Source organism: Carassius carassius, chromosome 2 (genome assembly GCF_963082965.1).
Source record: "Carassius carassius chromosome 2, fCarCar2.1, whole genome shotgun sequence".
Lineage (NCBI taxonomy): Eukaryota > Metazoa > Chordata > Actinopteri > Cypriniformes > Cyprinidae > Carassius > Carassius carassius.
Window position 1 is genome coordinate 15,585,524 of NC_081756.1, and position 19,886 is coordinate 15,605,409.

Below are 19,886 nucleotides of genomic sequence, written 5' to 3' on the forward strand. Positions count from 1 at the left end.
CGTAAGACCTCTGTTCATCTTCGGAACACAGTTTAAGATATTTTAGATTTAGTCAGAGAGCTCTCAGTCCCTCCATTGAAACTGTGTGTATGGTATACTGTCCATGTCCAGAAAGGTAATAAAAACATCATCAAAGTAGTCCATGTGACATCAGAGGGTCAGTTAGAATTTTTTGACGCATCAAATACATTTTGGTCCAAAAATAGCAAAAACTATGACTTTATTCAGCATTGTCTTCTCTTCCGGGTCTGTTGTGAGAGAGTTCAAAACAAAGCAGTTTGTCATATCCGGTTTGTGCACGAATCATTTGATGTAACCGGATCTTTTTGAACCAGTTCACCAAATCGAACTGAATCGTTTGAAACGGTTCGCGTCTCCAATACGCATTACGTAGAGCGCAAAAGAACCGGTGAACCATTTTCTTCAACAGGTTTATTGAATCAAACTGTCAGAAAGAACTACTGGTGATCCGAAAACCAATGCAACCAGTTCTTCCGGAGTCATTATCTGGCTCGGCTCGGTGTTCATCTTCAGTTCTCTCTTCACAGCAGTTCAGTCAGTGTACTGTTTGAGTAAATAAATTACTCTGGGATATTGGTTTGTTTGAACTCACAGGGAGTGTCAGCCACATTAAAAAAGTTAACAGCTTAAGTCATTTGTGGATTAATGCGTATTGGAGACGCGAACCGTTTCAAACGATTCAGTTCGATTTGGTGAACTGGTTCAAAAAGATCCGGTTACATCGAATGATTCGTTCGTGAACCAGAAATCACAAACTGCTTTGTTTTGAACTGTCTTACAACAGACACGGAAGAGAAGACAATGCTGAATAAAGTCGTAGTTTTTGTTATTTTTGGACCAAAATTTATTTTCGATGCTTTAACAAATTCTAACTGATCCTCTGATGTCACATGGACTACTCTGAAGATGTTTTTCTTACCTTTCTGGACATGGACAGTATACCGTACATACCGCTTCAATGGAGGAACTGAGGGCTCTCGGACTAAATCTAAAATATCTTAAACTGTGTTCCGAAGATGAATGGAGGTCTTGCTGGTTTGGAACGACATGAGGGTGAGTTATTAATGACATAATTTTCATTTTTGGGTGAACTATCCCTTTAAGTCATTCCTTAATCACGTGACAGCCCCATACGCAAAACCAACGCAGTCTTGAGCCGGAAAAAGAATTGATTAGTTCATCTCATGAGTCTTTCAGGTCTCAGGTCGAGTTTGACTTGTTCCTTAATCACGTGACAGGCCCATACGCTATTTCTGACATTTCTGTCACTGTGTTTTTGTTACTGTTTGTTGAGGATCTGTGGTTTGTTATTATTTTATAAATAAATAAAACCCTGTTATAAATAAAATATTGATTAATTTGTCTTTTTGACTGTCTATCAGTAAATAAACACTAGGCTATATAATAATATAATAATCCAATCTTACAATAAAAAGTATTTATAGACTAGTTTGTTCATTTTTACTCCAATTTTGAGTTTGCTGGTATAATAATTGCTTTTCCTAGGCAGACTTGACATATTGGTGTAATATATGTATAAGAAGATTGCTCAAAAAAGACATAATGACATACATTAAAAGCAAATAACATTTTGAATTTGAATTATTAATGTTAGTTTAAAACATTAAGTTTATGATAACTTCAGCTTTAACAGTTTTAACCCAGCTCAGAGTGAGGAGTTTTAACCCAGCTTCAGATCCTGGTGCTACTGCCAGTGCAGGGGCCATGTTTTGGGAAGACTTTGACGAGAGGGTAGCAAGCTTGAGGCCTTCTGCTACCTCTTCTGAGACCTCAGATGCTATAAAGGAGATGCGGGCCTACCTTGCAGAGCCACTCTTACCCCGCACATCAGACCCTCTGGCCTGGTGGAGGAGATGTTCACCAGTCTACAAAAGCCTTTTATGAAGTCACAAAGACAAGACTTTGCATTGTGGCCACGTCTGTGCCATCTGAAAGAATTTTTTCTAAAATTGGGCAGATTATCTCAGATAGAAGAAACAGACTCAGCCCATCCAAGGTCAGGGAGCTTGTTTTTTTTTGTTTTTTTTTCATGCAAACATGCCTTAAAGCAAGTCCTAAAATTATAGTCACAGTGTTTTATTTATTTTAAAGCTTATTTATTTTTATTTATTTAGAAAAAGACGAGCTTGTTGTGCAATATTTTTGTTGTTGTTGTTATTTCAAAGGTAATTTGTTATTGTTATAAGGCTCCGTAGCTTTAGTATCTCTTAATTTTCATTTATTTTTTATTTAAATAGTTTAAAATTATTTTGGGAATAGTTATCCTCTTTGATATAAAGTTTTTATTTTGGCACAAAATTGTTATTTATTTTAAAACATATTCATTTTAAATTATTATATTAAAAAAACAAAGCTTGTTGTGCAATATTTAGTTTTTCTTTTTTTTCTTCTTCTTTTATATTGTACTTTTAAAGTTCATTTGTTAAGGTTATTAGACCCTGTGGCTTTATTATCTTTTAATTTTAATTTCATTTTTAATTATTTACTTTTTTATTATTTTAATTTATTTTGGAATAGTTGTCCTCTTTGTTACAAAGCTTTTCTGGCACAAAAATAAACAATAAACAACAATTCAAAAGTATGTACACAGTGTTTTTTAATGTTTATAAAGTGTCATATGTTACAAAAGTATGGTTTACCGTTTACACAGACAATCAGATTTAATAACTGCACAACTAAACAAAAACAAACAGACAGAAAAAAATATCAACATTTTAAGCATAACCAACTCTTTATTTCCACATTCAGTGTTATGGAAAAGTACCATCATGACAGAAATTAAAAGCAACAATTTCAAACCAGAAATGCATCACGTAACTGTAAGAGTAAATAATAATAATAAAAATAATAATAATAATATTAATAAATAAGTACTACACACCCATTTGTAAGGAAAGTTGTAAATTAACTAATTACTCTAGCCAATGTTGTCACATCACGGGACAAAAGAACGAACAACCCGAAGAACCGAAAGATGAAATAATCAATTCTCTTTCCGGCTCAATACTGCATTATTTTACTGTCTATGGTTTTAGCGTATGGATCTGTCACGTGATTAAGGAATGACTCGACCCGAAGACTCATGAGATGAACTAATCAAAATACCATGACTGAAAGGCTGTACTGCGTTTGAGCTCCGTCACTATATTCTTTTCATTGACTATTTTTAACTCAAAAATCAATTTTATACATCATCGTTTCCGTTTATATAACGTGTGAATATATCCTCTATTGTATTCTACAACAAAAACAATCAGAGCGCCTCGCTATCACTAGTTTTATTTTGATCTCCTGGGTCCGCTATTAGCTTTTAGCCCGTTAGCATCAGCGGCGTGGTTGGAGCTAACTGCGCTAACATTGCTAATACTCTATTCACACACATTACCACTGCTGTACTCACTGTTACTTGCTTTAATGGCGGATGAATGTCTCCACTCTGTGCAGCTCGAGCTGGAGGCCGTGGGAAAGCAGATTCGCGACCTGGAGGTGAGGCAAGCCCAGCTGAGAGAGCGGAGAACCGCGCTGGAATCATCCCGGGCTGACGCTCACAAGTCCGGGGTAAGTATACAGCGATCTGCTAACAGTCCCACCACGTCTACTCCGTGTGTTTCTCTGCACAGGCCCGGTGCACCCAGGACGCGATCTTCCCAGATGTCCTTCACTGCGACGCCGGGACACCACGGACCCTGGGTGCATCCACAGCTGAGGACGCGAGCCGGGTCCCGGGCGACGACTTCTCCCCCTCCTGCCTTCGACATCTCCATCCGGAACCGCTTCGCTCCCCTCCGCGAGACAGGACGCGACGCTGTGATCATCGGAGACTCCATCGTCCGACACGTAAGTGCTACGTTAGCCGAAGGTAAAGTGCACACTCATTGTTTGCCTGGTGCTCGTGTTCTCGATGTTTCTGCGCAGATACCCGCGATCCTAAAGGTCGACGAGAGCCCCAGAGTGGTCGTGCTTCACGCCGGGGTTAACGACACCACGCTGCGGCAGACGGAGACGCTGAAGAGGGACTTCAGCAGCCTGATCGAGACGGTTCGCAGCACGACGCCCGCGGCGACGATCGTCGTGTCAGGACCACTGCCCACGTATCGACGAGGAAACGAAAGGTTCAGTAGACTTTTTGCTTTAAATGAATGGCTGTTGTCATGGTGTAAAGAACAGAAACTGCTATTTGTTAATAACTGGAATCTTTTCTGGGAGCGTCCTAGGCTGTTTCGCGCTGATGGATTACACCCCAGCAGAATCGGAGCGGAGCTGCTCTCTGACAACATCTCCAGGACACTTCGCTCCATGTGACTAGTAAGACAATTCTCTAATAACTATTATGATGAGTTTTGTTCCACCCGCTTAAATGATAAAAGTACTTGTGCTGTAAAAACTATTAAGACTGTGTCTGTTCCCCGAATAGTGAGGTCAAAATATAATGTAGGATCTAGAAAAAATCTTATCGTAATTAAACCAGAAAAATGTAAAGTAAATGAACAAAAACAATTTTTAAAGTTTGGGCTCATAAATATTAGATCACTCACACCCAAAGCAGTTATTGTAAATGAAATGATCACAGAAAATAGTTTTGATGTACTCTGCTTGACTGAAACCTGGCTAAAACCAAATGATTATTTTGGTCTAAATGAGTCTACTCCACCAAACTACTGTTATAAGCATGAGCCCCGTCAGACTGGTCGTGGAGGAGGTGTTGCAACAATATATAGTGATATTCTCAATGTTACCCAGAAAACAAGATACAGGTTTAACTCTTTTGAAATACTTCTGCTAAATGTTACACTGTCAGACATGCAAAAGAAATCTAATGTATCTCTTGCTCTGGTTACTGTGTATAGACCACCAGGGCCGTATACAGAATTCCTAAAAGAATTTGCAGATTTCCTCTCAGACCTTCTAGTTACAGTTGATAAGGCGCTAATCATGGGAGATTTTAATATTCACGTTGATAATGCAAATGATAAATTAGGACTTGCGTTTACTGACCTAATAAACTCCTTTGGAGTCAAGCAAAATGTCACCGGGCCCACTCATCGTTTTAATCATACACTAGATCTAATTATATCGCATGGAATCGATCTTACTGCTATAGATATTGTACCCCAATGTGATGATATTACAGACCATTTCCTTGTATCGTGCATGCTGCGTATAACTGATATTAACTATATGTCTCAGCGTTACCGTCTGGGCAGAACTATTGTTCCAGCCACCAAAGACAGATTCGCAAATAACCTGCCTGATCTATCTCAACTGCTATTTGTACCCAAAAATACACATGAATTAGATGAAATTACTGACAACATGGGCACTATTTTCTCTAATACATTAGAAGATGTTGCCCCCATCAAATTGAAAAAGGTTAGAGAAAAACGTACTGTGCCATGGTATAACAGTAATACTCACTCTCTCAAGAAAGTAACTCGTAGTCTTGAACGCAAATGGAGAAAAACTAACTTGGAAGTTTTTAAAATTGCATGGAAAAACAGTATGTCCAGGTATAGACAGGCTCTAAAAACTGCTAGGGCAGAGCATATCCATAAACTCATTGAAAATAACCAAAACAATCCAAGGTTTTTATTTAGCACAGTGGCTAAATTAACAAATTACCAGACGCCACCTGATTCAAATATTCCACCAACGTTAAATAGTAATGACTTTATGAATTTCTTCACTGATAAAATAGATAACATTAGAAATACAATAGCGAATGTAGATTCTACAGTGTCTAACACTTCAGTTTCATCCATCGCACCCAAAGATAAACTGCAGTGCTTTACAAATATAGGACAGGAAGAGCTAAATAAACTTATCACTGTATCTAAACCAACAACATGTTTATTAGATCCTGTACCCACTAAATTACTAAAAGAGCTGTTACCTGTAGCCGAAGAACCGCTTCTCAATATCATTAACTCGTCGTTATCTTTAGGTCACGTCCCAAAACCATTCAAGCTGGCGGTTATCAAGCCTCTTATTAAGAAACCAAAACTAGATCCTAGTGTACTGGCAAATTATAGGCCTATTTCAAATCTTCCATTTATGTCTAAAATTTTAGAAAAAGTTGTGTCTGCTCAATTGAGCACCTTCCTGCATAAAAATGATCTGTATGAAGAATTTCAGTCAGGTTTTAGGCCCCACCATAGCACAGAAACTGCACTTGTTAAAATTACAAATGACCTGCTTCTTGCGTCAGATCAAGGCTGCATCTCATTTCTAGTCTTACTTGATCTTAGTGCTGCGTTCGACACCATAGATCATGACATACTCATAGATCGATTACAAAACTATACAGGTATTCAAGGGCAGGCTCTAAGATGGTTTAGATCCTACCTGTCCGATCGCTACCATTTTGTTTACTTAAATGGGGTGTCATCTCATTTATCATCAGTAAAATATGGAGTGCCACAAGGATCCGTCCTAGGTCCCCTTCTATTTTCAATATACATGTTGCCCCTTGGTAATATTATTAGAAAATACGGAATTAGCTTCCACTGTTATGCTGATGATACTCAGCTATATATTTCAACGAGACCAGATGAAACTTCCCAATTATCTAAGCTAACAGAGTGTGTTAAAAATGTAAAAGATTGGATGACAAATAATTTTCTCCAATTAAATTCGGATAAGACAGAGATATTAATTATTGGACCAAAAAACACCACACAGAATCTTGTAGATTACAATCTGCAACTAGACGGATGTACTGTTACTTCCTCTACAGTCAGAAATCTGGGTGTTATATTGGACAGCAATTTGTCTTTTGAAAATCATATTTCCAATGTTACAAAAACCGCATTCTTCCATCTTAGAAACATTGCCAAGCTACGAAACATGTTATCTGTTTCTGATGCAGAAAAGCTAGTTCATGCTTTCATGACCTCTAGACTGGACTATTGTAATGGACTTCTAGGTGGTTGTCCTGCTTCGTCAAAAAAACAAGCTACAGGTAGTCCAAAATGCAGCAGCTAGAGTCCTTACCAGGTCAAGAAAATATGATCATATTACCCCAATTTTACAGTCTCTGCACTGGCTACCTATTAAGTTCCGTATCAGTTACAAATTATCATTACTTACCTATAAGGCCCTAAATGGTTTAGCTCCTGCGTACCTAACTAGCCTTCTACCACGCTACAACCCATCACGCACCCTAAGGTCACAAAACGCTGGACTTTTGGTAGTTCCTAGGATAGCAAAGTCCACTAAAGGAGGTAGAGCTTTTTCACATTTGGCTCCCAAACTCTGGAATAGCCTTCCTGATAATGTTCGGGGTTCAGACACACTCTCTCTGTTTAAATCTAGATTAAAAACGCATCTCTTTCGCCAAGCATTCGAATAATGTATCTCTTAAATTGTGAGTGTAGTTGCATCTGCATTTTTATTCTTTAGCTTGGGTTAAACAAATTTTACTTTGTTGGATCAGCAGCTATGCTAATGATGTCTCTATTTTGTTTCTATGTTTTGCCACGGGATTTACATCCCGTGGTAACTAGGATTTACACAAGCTCCAGTCTGGATCCAGAACACCTGAGAAGAGATGATGCTGACCCTCAGAGGACCCCAGATGATGCTAACCTTGAATCAACAAACAGAACTAACAATTATTGCTACATGTGTGACTGCATCCTATAATTACTATTAATTAATAATATTGATAGTTCATCATCTAGCTGACTACGTCTTGTATTATTATTATTATTTTTATTTTTCTAAAATCCTGTCAAACATGCACAAACTACTAGCTACTACTAAATATTGTAGAAACATAATTTTCTGTAAAGTTGCTTTGTAACGATTTGTATTGTAAAAAGCGCTATACAAATAAACTTGAATTGAATAATCAATTCTCTTTCCGACTCATACTGCATTTGGTTTAGCGTATGGGGCTGTCACGTGATTAAGGAACGAGTCAAAAACCCGATAGACCCGAACTATGAACTAATCATTTCTCTTTCCGGCTCAAGACTGCTTTGTCTGACAGGTGAATCACTACTACTAGAACAGAACCTATAGAATAATGCGCATGCGCGACTGAACGAATCACTCCCAGAGACGACTCATTCTTCCCGAGTCACATTAAAGATTTGTTCAAAAAAGCTTTTCATAAGCTTTGTTCATATTTGTTCATAAGCTTGATGACGTCAGCAACCTGTCTGACAGATGTAAATCTTCTAGTAGCTGTGCGTGCAAACTGCCATCGTTAATCTTGCAGAGATGGCGAGCTTGAACGGGGAGTTCTTTGGCGTGAGTGAGCAGGAGTAAGTATTCTGATTAATTATTTTGTATAGTATTTTAAAATGGGCTTCTCTCTTGATGCCTCTCCGATTGCCTGCGAGCTTCTCCTCCTGTCTGTACTGTAATTTCTCTACTCTGTGACAGAGAGTCGAGTGGTTATGACTTAATCGTTAGCCTGGAACTTCACTTCAGGAAGCAGAAAAGGAAAAAAGCACCAGGCCCAGATTGTGTTACACCAGCCTGTCTGAAATCCTGTGCTGACCAGCTGGCCCCCATCTTCACAAAGATCTTCAACAGATCGCTGGAGCTGTGCGAAGTCCCTTCATGCTTCAAACGCTCCACCATCATCCCCATCCCAAAGAAATCCAAAATTACAGGACTAAATGACTACAGGCCTGTGGCTCTAACGTCTGTAGTCATGAAGTCATTTGAAAAACTGGTGCTGGCCCACCTGAAGGACATCACTGGACCCTTGCTGGATCCTCTTCAGTTTGCCTACAGAGCAAACAGGTCTGTAGACGATGCAGTAAACATCGGACTGCATTATGTTCTGCAACACCTAGACAGACCGGGGACTTATGTGAGGATCCTGTTTGTGGACTTCAGCTCTGCCTTCAACACGATCATCCCAAACCTCCTCCTGCCCAAACTAACTCAGCTCTCCGTGCCCACCTCCGTCTGTCAGTGGATCAACAGCTTCCTGACAGACAGGCAGCAGCTAGTGAGGCTGGGAAAATACACATCCAGCACCCGTACAATCAGCACCGGAGCTCCCCAGGGCTGCGTTCTCTCCCCACTGCTCTTCTCCCTGTACACTAATGACTGCACATCTAAGGACCCCTCTGTCAAGCTCCTGAAGTTTGCAGATGACACCACACTCATCGGCCTCATTCAGGACGGTGACGAGTCTGCTTACAGACAGGAGGTTAAAGAGCTGGCTGTCTGGTGCAGTCTCAACAACCTGGAGCTTAACACGCTCAAAACAGTGGAGATGATTGTGGACTTCAGGAGAAACCCCCCTGCACTCCCCCCACTCACCATCATGAACAGCACTGTGACTGCAGTGGAGTCATTCAGGTTCCTGGGCACCACTATCTCTCAGGACCTGAAGTGGGACATTCACATTGACTCCATTGTGAAAAAGGCCCAGCAGAGGTTGTACTTCCTTCGCCAGCTGAGGAAGTTTAACCTGCCACAGGATCTGCTGAAACAGTTCTACTCCACCATCATCGAATCCATCCTCTGCACTTCAGTAACTGTCTGGTTCAGCTCAGCTTCTAAATCTGAGCTCAGAAGACTACAGAGGGTAGTCCGGACTGCTGAGCGAATTATCGGTACAACCCTCCCATCTATTCAAGAACTGTACTTATCCAGAGTGAGCAAAAGGGCTGTCAAAATCACTCTGGACCCCTCACATCCAGCACACTCCCTCTTTGAACTGTTGCCATCTGGTCGACGCTACAGAGCACTGAGCACCAGAACGACCAGACACAGGAACAGTTTCTTCCCTCAGGCAATCCATCTTATGAACAGCTGATAATAACTGTGGGACACACTACACTATTTATATTTATATACACTACACTTTTTATCCAACACACATACTTAGCGTACACGTAAATCTTTTGCACATAATATACATGTACATACATGGAACACACTACACTACTTATATTTATATTTATATACACATACACTTATTTATCCAACACACATACTTAGCGTACACGTAAATCTTTTGCACATAATATACATGTACATACATGGAACACACTATACTACTTATATTTATATTTATATACACATACACTTATTTATCCAAACACACATACTTAGCGTACAGTTAAAATTTTTCCACATAATATACATGTACATACATAAATGCTCATTTTAATATACCTGCAATACATTGTCAATTTGTATATTGTCAATCCTTACCCACCTATTTGTATTTTTTTGTATTTTTTATTCCTTATTGTGTTTTTTGTTCTGTCGCTGTTATGTTGCACTGCGGAGCTCTGTCACGAAAACAAATTCCTCGTATGTGTGAACATACCTGGCAATAAAGCTCATTCTGATTTCATTCTGATTCTATTTTTACAAAAACTGTTTCTACGGGGCCATAATCAGAATCAGAATCAGAATCAGAAAGAGCTTTATTGCCAAGTATGCTTGCGCATACAAGGAATTTGTTTTAGTGACATAAGCTTCCAGTAAACAGAGACAACAACACACAGACAAAAAAAAAAAAAAAAAAATTTACAGGAGAATTACAAATTGGCAAATAAATAAGTGTGTAAACAATTGTGCTATAAATGATAATGGAATAGGATTGAGTGAGATGCAGGAATGTTCTAGGATGGAGGGGTAACAAATAAATATAAGGATATTGCAAATTTTTGCATAAGCATACGTTTAAGTGGGAAACATTTAACTGTTCATGAGGTAGATTGCCTGGGGGAAGAAACTATTCTTGTGCCTTGCTGTTCTTGTATTTGCGGCTCTGAGGCGCCGGCCAGATGGCAAAAGTTCAAAGATGGGGTGAATTGGATGTGAGGGATCCAGAGTGATTTTCTGAGTCCTTTTCCTCACTCTGGATGTGTACAGTTCTTGGAGGGTGGGCAGGGGAGCACCAATAATCCTTTCAGCAGTCCGAACAGTTCTCTGTAGTCTTCTGATATCTGATTTTGTAGCTGAACCAAACCAGACAGTAATTGAAGTACACAGGACTGACTCAATGACGGCTGAGTAGAACTGTTTCAGCAGCTCCTGTGGCAGGTTAAACTTCCTCAGCTGGCGAAGGAAGTACAACCTTTGTTGGGCTTTTTTCACAATGGAGCCAATGTGATTGTCCCACTTCAGGTCCTGAGAGATGGTGGTTCCCAGGAATCTGAATGACTCCACTGCAGCCACAGTGCTGTTCATGATGGTGAGTGGGGAAAGTGCAGGGGGGTTTCTCCTAAAGTCCACAGTCATCTCCACTGTTTTGAGCGTGTTCAGCTCCAGGTTGTTAAGACTGCACCAGACAGCCAGCTGCTCAACCTCCTGTCTGTAAGCAGACTCGTCACCGTCCTGGATGAGGCCGATGACTGTAGTGTCGTCTGCAAACTTCAGGAGCTTGACAGAGGGGTCTTTAGAGGTGCAGTCGTTGGTGTACAGGGAGAAGAGCAGAGGGGAGAGAACACATCCCTGAGGGGCACCAGTGTTGGTGGAGCAGCTGTTTGACATGAATTTCCCCAGTCTCACTAACTGTTGCCTATCTGTCAGAAAGCTGGTGATCCACTGACAGATAGAGCTAGGAACAGAGAGCTGGGTCAGTTTGGTCTGGAGGGTTGTTGGGATGATGGTGTTGAAAGCCGAACTAAAGTCCACAAACAGGATCCTCACATAAGTCCCTGTTTTGTCCAGATGTTGCAGGATGAAGTGCAATCCCATGTTGATTGCATCATCCACGGACCTGTTTGCTCGGTACGCAAACTGCAGGGGGTCCAGTAAGGGTCCTTCAGATAAGCCAGAACCAGTTTTTCAAACGACTTCATGACGACAGACGTTAGAGCCACAGGTCTGTAGTCGTTAAGTCCTGTTATCTTGGGTTTCTTTGGAATGGGGATTATGGTGGAGCGTTTGAAGCAGGAAGGCACTTCACACAACTCCAGAGATCTGTTGAAGATCTGTGAAAAGATGGGGGCCAGCTGGTCAGCACAGATTTTCAGACAGGCTGGTGTAACGCCATCTGGGCCTGGTGCTTTTCTTCTTTTGTTTTTCTTGAAGACCTGGCGCACATCATCTTCACAGATTTGAAGAGCAGGAGGTATGGAGAGGGGGATTGCAGGAGGTGTTAATGGTTGTGTAGGGAGATGGTCAGAGTGGGTGTTGGGGGTTTCAAATCTACAATAAAACTCATTCAGGTCGTTAGCAAGTCGTTGATTAGCCTCAGTGCAAGGGGATGGTGTCTTGTAGTTTGTGATGGCTCTCAGTCCTCTCCAAACTGAAGTAGAGTCGTTGGAAGTAAACTGGTCTTCCAACTTTTTAGCATAGGTCTTTTTAGCCGCTCTAATCTCTTTGTTCAGTGTGTTCCTGGCCTGATTGTACAAGACCCTGTCCCCATTTCTGTAGGCATCCTCTTTGGCCTGACGAAGGTGTCTGAGTTTTACTGTAAACCATGGCTTATCATTGTTGAATGTTAAATAAGTCCTGGTAGGAATGCATATATCCTCACAGAAACTAATATAGGATGTTACAGTCTCTGTGAGTTCGTCCAGATCGGTGGTAGCAGCTTCAAAAACGCTCCAGTCTGTGATGTCAAAACAAGATTGTAAATCCTGCTCTGTTTCGCTGGTCCATCTCTTCACAGTCTTTACTACAGGTTTAGCAGATTTAAGTTTCTGCTTGTAGGTCGGTATAAGATGAACCAGACAGTGATCAGAACGTCCCAAAGCTGCTCGTGGAACAGAGTGATATGCATCCTTTATTGTGGTGTAACAGTGATCCAGTATATTACTGTCTCTGGTGGGACAGGTAACATGCTGTCTGTATTTTGGCAGTTCACGGGAGAGATTGGCTTTATTAAAGTCCCCAAGAATGATTAAAACAGAGTCCGGGTCTTGTTGTTCTGTGTCTGTGATCTGATCAGCGAGTTTCTGTAAAGCTGAGCTCACATGCGCTTGAGGTGGAATGTAAACACTAACCAGAATGAGCGAGTGAAACTCCCGCGGCGAATAGAACGGCTTGCAGTTGATAAACTGCGTTTCTAGATCAGGACAGCACATCTTCTGCGTCGCGATCCGCTCTAAACAGCTGAAAGCCCGGCAGATGGAGTGCGCTGTCCGGTATGGCGTCATTCAGCCAGGTTTCCGTGAAACACAGAGCAGCAGAGTGAGAGAAATCCTTATTTGTCCGAGAGAGCAGAAGGAGTTCGTCCGTTTTGTTGGGTAGAGAGCGGAGATTTGCGAGATGGATGCTAGGCAACGGCGTTCGAAATCCGCGCTTCCTGAGTCTGACGAGCGCTCCCGCTCGCTTTCCCCGTCTGCGCGTCCTGAAACGCTTGATCAGCGCCGCTGCTCCTCCGATAACAATGTTCAGTAAACGTCTGTATAATAGAAATCCGGAAAAATATCATGTGGTGTGTTCTGCCGAATGTTCAGCAGTTCATCCCTTGTGAAACTGATCGTGTTTGTTAAACAAAAAACAGGAAAAACGAACAAAAACAGTACAAACACTGGAGAGCCAAGCACTGAAGCAGCCATGTGCGGCGCCATCTTGGATTGTATCATCCATTGTATCATAGATGATTGTATCATCTATGTTACCATATCATAATGTAACATAGAAGGTAATGGAGCCCTTTATACATTGTTGTGTATCTTTAGAAATAAATAATGGACAAATGTAGTCTTTAAACGCCTCAGATATAAAGTTATTCACTGTCAAAGTGACGCCAAAATGAATGGGAGTCAATGGGATGCTAACGCAAGTGAAGTTCTGCTACAAGATGGCAGCACACGGCCGACTTCAACTTCCGGTCGACTTCCTTCCCGCCTGCTTTGGACGGCGCTTGCAGGGATGGCGGGAAGTTCGCTTCCAGTGCAGGGGGGCAGGGTTTCATATTTTTTTGAAGCACCCCTGGGCGCCGCCATTGGCTAGCGGACCCCCACCTGCTGTTAGCATTCCATTGACTCCCATTCATTTTGGCGTCACTTTGACAGCGAATAACTTTACATCTGAGGCGTTTAAAGACTCCATTTGTCCATTAATTATTTCTAAAGAAACACGAAAATGTATAAAAGGCTCCATTACCTGTATCTTACTTTATGGTCCCGTAGAAGCAGTTTTTGTAAAAAATAGGTTTTGCATCATAAGCAGCGACTCTCTGTCGCACAGTAGTGAAATTACCGTATGGACAGGAGGACAAGCTCGCAAACAATCTTTTACTGTCTATGAGGCTATCGGGGGGACGTAGAGGCATAAAGTCAAGGGAGATAATTAATCAAAATACTTACCAAAATGTGCTCCTGTTCACAATTTAATTTGCCTTCTCTGGAAGATTCGGTGGGTAATTCAGATTTCCCTTGGCACAGCGATTAGAAGATTTACAGGTTGGGAAGGCATTCAATTGTAGACCATCGTATATGTGTTTTGACCTACACTGTACATGACCTGAGAACAGTCCACCAGTTAGGTTGGTACATGAACATGGACTCACTAACTAGTTAACTATTTTTAGACATCTTGCTGAAGCACAAGATGAAATGAACGTTCTGCTTGAGCAGATGAAATGATAACTTAATGTGAGTATGACAACCAGAAAATGAACGTTTTCGTCTTCACTGGGATTGGGGTTGAATTCTTAGGAATATTTTACTCTGTATTGTTTTGGTTTAGGAAATGGAATAAAATAAATTCCATTGCCCATCCTCTCAGGATACCTGGAATAAGGGGTTACAAGTACCAAATGCACGGTTTTCCATTTTGTAACATAAACACCATCAAACCAAAGCTTCCGATTCTCTAATATTTCACCATGGCACTTAAACCTGAAGATGTGCGAGTTGCAGCTGATACTCAACTGCTATTGGCTCATCTGAGTTCGAGGGGAAGGGCTTACCGATAGGTTTCTCTTCCTCAAAACTATAAGTTTCGCTGCGAGCAGGGTTCGAACCTGCGCGGGGAGACCCCATTGGATTTCAAGTCCAACGCCTTAACCACTCGGCCATCGCAGCACCGGAACTAATCCGGAAAAAATTAAAGAAATTAAATTACCATTAAATTAATAATTAAATTATAATCTACCATTAAATTCTATTTTATACTGATGTTGTTTTCGTTGGTTTTAGTAGAACCCACTTCGCATCTTAATTTCTTCTTGAGAAAAGTGGCGTGTTTATCCTTATTTAATTAAGGAAAACCTAAGACCTTAAAATTAAAAATACAGAAACATTCTTCTTCCTTTTTGTGATAAAATTAAATGTATGTATATTCCGGTAAACGTCCAGTAGGCGGAGGTAGATCAATGCCACATAAATAAATGCTATTATCTGCATTGTTATCTACAACTTTACTGACATAGCTATATATTCAAAGTCATATCAATATATGTTCGGAATCCTTGGAGTGCAACTATTGTCTTTCTCACATTACAAATAATGGCAACTCACAGCACAAATAATCATATTTGTTCATTATTGAGTCATATATGTGTCTTTGAACTGATGACTACTATATTTACAGATTTTCCTTTCCATGTAAAGGTGAGTGTTTCATATATTAAGGGAATCTCTGCTTTTTTACATCAGAAAATAATTGATCAATTAAGACCAAAACAATTAAAACATGAAGAAGTGTGTCTGTTATTGCACAGTAGCTATAATCAAAGTCAAAGTCAAAACGGCCTGACAACAGGGCAGAACAATTTAAAACCGCACCCAGTATATGCAATGGCTCATTCAAGTGGACCTCTTTGTACAAAGATCAATGAACTCTACCCACATTTCACAAGTACACTGTTTAATGTTGTTGCTGGAAACCACAAATGTCATAATAACCACACACAATTCCAATTAAAAGTGTACAACCTTTTACAAAGACTGCCCACATAATCTAAAAATGAGATGTTTCTGTTAATAATGTATCTTTAACACTATCAGTGTACAACTGAGACAACAGAATGGGTTTCACAATTTGCAACCATATAAGTTTCATGGTGATATTTTTAGTAAAAGATGCTTATTTAAATTAAAGGATCTTTTGTGTGGACTCTTGTGTGAGTTAAGAAAACTAAAAAGGTTTTTTGTAAAAAAAAAAAAAAATTTTGACTTGAGACCCTATGAAGGATTTATTATTTCCAGAAATTATGAGACACAAAAACGTATACCTGGGATGTCAGTGATGAGTTTCAATGGAACGCATTTAAAATCAATAAATAGAAAAATCAAATAAAATGATTATTGTGGACTTTTGACATTCACAGGACCGGGGCCTCAAAGATTACAGATACTAGTGAAATCCCTGTACATCCATCACACCATTACAGGAGATAAAAAGATTAGATGCCTGAGATCACTGAGATCAACTAAAACATCACGGTTAAAGAGCAACATCTTTCAGCTGTCAAGTTTTCAACAAATACTTCTAATAGTTACCGCACTGTATATAATCCATGTTTAAATAGCATTCTGTCAAATTAGAAGTATCTTAATCTATCATTCTTTACCTTTAGTGACCTTTTCTACAATCTATCAGTTTATGTACTGTTTTATACAATGGGCTGTATATGGTTTTGTACCTTGTACTGTATTGTATGTACTGTACTGTATAGTCTTACACAAACATTAAAAAATTGAGGTCCCAAAAAAAGGGATCTTCACAGGGATGCAACAGAAGAGCGATTCTGGGTTCCCCAAAGAATCAGTTATTGAAATAACATTTTGTGTGTGTGCAGACAATTCTTTCATAATATAAAGACAATTTGTACATTTCACATCAAAATTGTACATCAAAATTCTTCATTTCTAGTCCCAGATAACAGAGACTGTCGTGTTATCATTTTTTCTTCCACAGGTCTACAGCATTAAGGAAATAATAAAATGCTCTATAAATGCAAAATATTATGCGGACTTTTGGTCTAAAGTATGCAGGTGTGTCAGGAGAACCATACAACCTCGATGAACTCAAAGAAGCAAATGTATCTGCTTATAAAGCTGGGTTTATAAGGCTGTTTTCAGTTGCAAAATCCATCATTCCACAGTGATACTGAACAAATAAAACAAATAAAAAAACAACATTGGATACAGTTGCCAAGTACAGTTGAGACACTGTGACAGGATCTTGAGAAATGTTTATATAATTAATGAACAGAAGCAATGCTGTGAAGAGAAGTGGCCCAAATTGCTGTTGAATTTGAGAAAATGGAGGATATGCTTTAGTTTAAACATCCTTGTACAAGCCATCTGAACATATTGGGATTTACTATGTAATGTTCATAATTATGTCTATAATTGGGAAAACCATTTTTATGGAGGAAGGCTAAAGACAATCAATTATTAAATTCCTACATTTTATATAATATAATATAATAAAATATAAAATAAAAATATAAAAATAAATGTTGCAACATTGTGTTGTTTGATGTGAGATTATACACAGATGAAAAAACACATGAGTAACAAAGTGTGGGAGGCAGTTTTGTATAGAATTTCTTAGCTATGACAATATACAAAAACTATTTTTTTCAGTGACAGAGACATTATTGTTAACATTCAAAGAACAGCAGAAACCTGTATGGGAAGACAGATTTAAGTAAGTGATTAATTAGAGGGGTCTTTACATTGTGTGTGTAAATATGACTCACTATATGAACACTGTGATTGTGCGTCAAGGTTGATTATTAAATCATGTGTTGATCAATAGCAACAGTGAGGAGGTTTTGGTACAGTCATGACTCAGAGGACTAATCTACCATAATACACCATGGGGCAAAGGTTTAAACTTATCGCCATAGTATCCTGGGATCAAGCAACTAATGTTTTAGGCAATAAAAATAAAAAAAGTTCCCCACGGTACATACATGAATAGATAAAAAAAAAAAGAAACATCAAAATGTTAGGGAAAACATTATATATGTTAACATACTTAATGCAATAGCTGATGAACAATACTCCATTTATCTTTTAATGTTATATAAAAGCATTTATATTTTTTTCCATTTAAAAGTCATTTGATCAAAAATACAGTAAAACAGTAATATTGTGAAAAATTGTTACAGTTGAAAATAACGCTTTTCTATTTGAATATAATTTAAAATGTAAATTATTCCGATGATGGCAAAGCAGATTACTCTTTTTATAAGTGTTGAAAACAGTTGTGCCGTTTAATATTTTGAGGAAACCATTATACTCTTTTTACTGGATTCTAAGAAAGAGAAATTCAAAAGAACAACATTTATTTTAAATAGAAATCTTTTGAAACATTATAAATGTCTGCACTGTAACTTTTAATCATTTAATGCATCCTTGCTGTTTAAGAATATTATTTCTTTCATTTTCATTTGTCATTTTTTTACAGCCTTTAAACCTCTGAATGATAGCGCATAATAAATGACATTTTTAACATTTTCTGTTTGTACAAGGAGCACTACATATTATGTAACTAACAATAAACAACAGTATAGGCATGGCAAGTTTATTTATATAGCACATTTCATACACAATGCTTATTCAAAGCGTTTTACATAATACAAGGAAGTAAAATAATCATAAAAAATAATCACAACAATAAAACAAGGAATTTCAAAACTTTTAAAATGATGTAAAATATGTATTAAAATTGAATTTAAAACAGTTAAACATAGAAAATGATTATACATACATAAAATACTGTGCAATCAGTTCAGACATTGCACAGTGCTCATTCAATAAATGCACAGCTAAACAGAAGAGTTTTGAGTCTAGATTTGAATGTTACAAAAGTTTTAACACGTCTGATCTCTTCCGAAGCTGAAAGCGGACTCCCCTTGTTTTGTGTGAACCCTTGGTATTTCTAACTGACTCGATCTTAATGATCTGAGTGGTCTGTTAGGTTTATATTCAGTGGTCCTAGGCCATTGAGTGATTTATAAACTAGTAAAAGTACTTTAAAATCAATCCTAAATGTAACTGGAAGCCAGTGTAAGGACCAGAGGACTGGTGTGATATGCTCAGATTTTTTGCTTCTAGTCAGAATCCTGGCAGCAGCGTTCTGGATGAGCTGCAGCTGTCTAATGGTCTTCTTAGGAAGGTCTACACTGGTGGTAATAAAGACATGAATAAGTTTCTTCAAGTCTTGACTGGAAACAAAACATCTAATTCTTGCAATGTTTTTGAGATGATAGTATGCTGCTATAGTTAATGCTTTGATATGACTACTGAAACTAAGGTCTGTACTGTATATCTAAAATTATTACCATAGATTCATGAAAACTATAAAACTGTTTTCATGATAAGGTTAAGTATAACCTTAATGTAAAGTGTCATCTAACCTTAATTTCAACTGAGTCACACTTATTGGTCATGTCCATACATGAATACAGTTCTAATGTATTGTTGCATTTTCTCCCAGCTTCTAATACCATTAACGTGCAACACTTTAACGTTCAAAATGATGCATCAACTAAGCAAACAGATGCAAAGGTTTCAGTTGTACAATAGTTTCACATTTTGAAACTTGGGAAGAACACAAAAAGAGCAAAACTTATTTAAGCCAGACTTAATCCCCTTATTAATTCAAGCATCTTTAAACAAACAAAACCATTCATTTTCATCAGGAGGCTACATTTCGTATTCAAATGATTCACTAGCACTTTACAGTAAAGTCATAACAAACATAATAAAATGCTCAACTTATCAATATGCACATTCAGATCTGTTAAACATTATATAATATGATATGTGTTAATGGTAATCAAAGTATGTAACTATGTATCTGATATTCAAATGAGAAGTGTGTGCATACTTCCATTGAAGTATGTGAAGAAAAACAAGTTTGAAATGATCATTTTTATTGTAAGTTTGGCTTGGGCCAAATACTTTAGAATAATATAAGAGGGGGCTGAGCTCTACTCATCTAAC

General features: G+C 38.7%; 1 non-coding gene across 1 annotated transcript; it reads right to left on the reverse strand.

Moving 5' to 3' along the window:
• Positions 1 to 14,923: 14,923 nt before the first annotated feature.
• Positions 14,924 to 15,005, reverse strand: trnas-uga (transfer RNA serine (anticodon UGA)). The gene has a single exon. It is a non-coding gene; the product is annotated as a tRNA-Ser (tRNA).
• Positions 15,006 to 19,886: the final 4,881 nt, after the last annotated feature.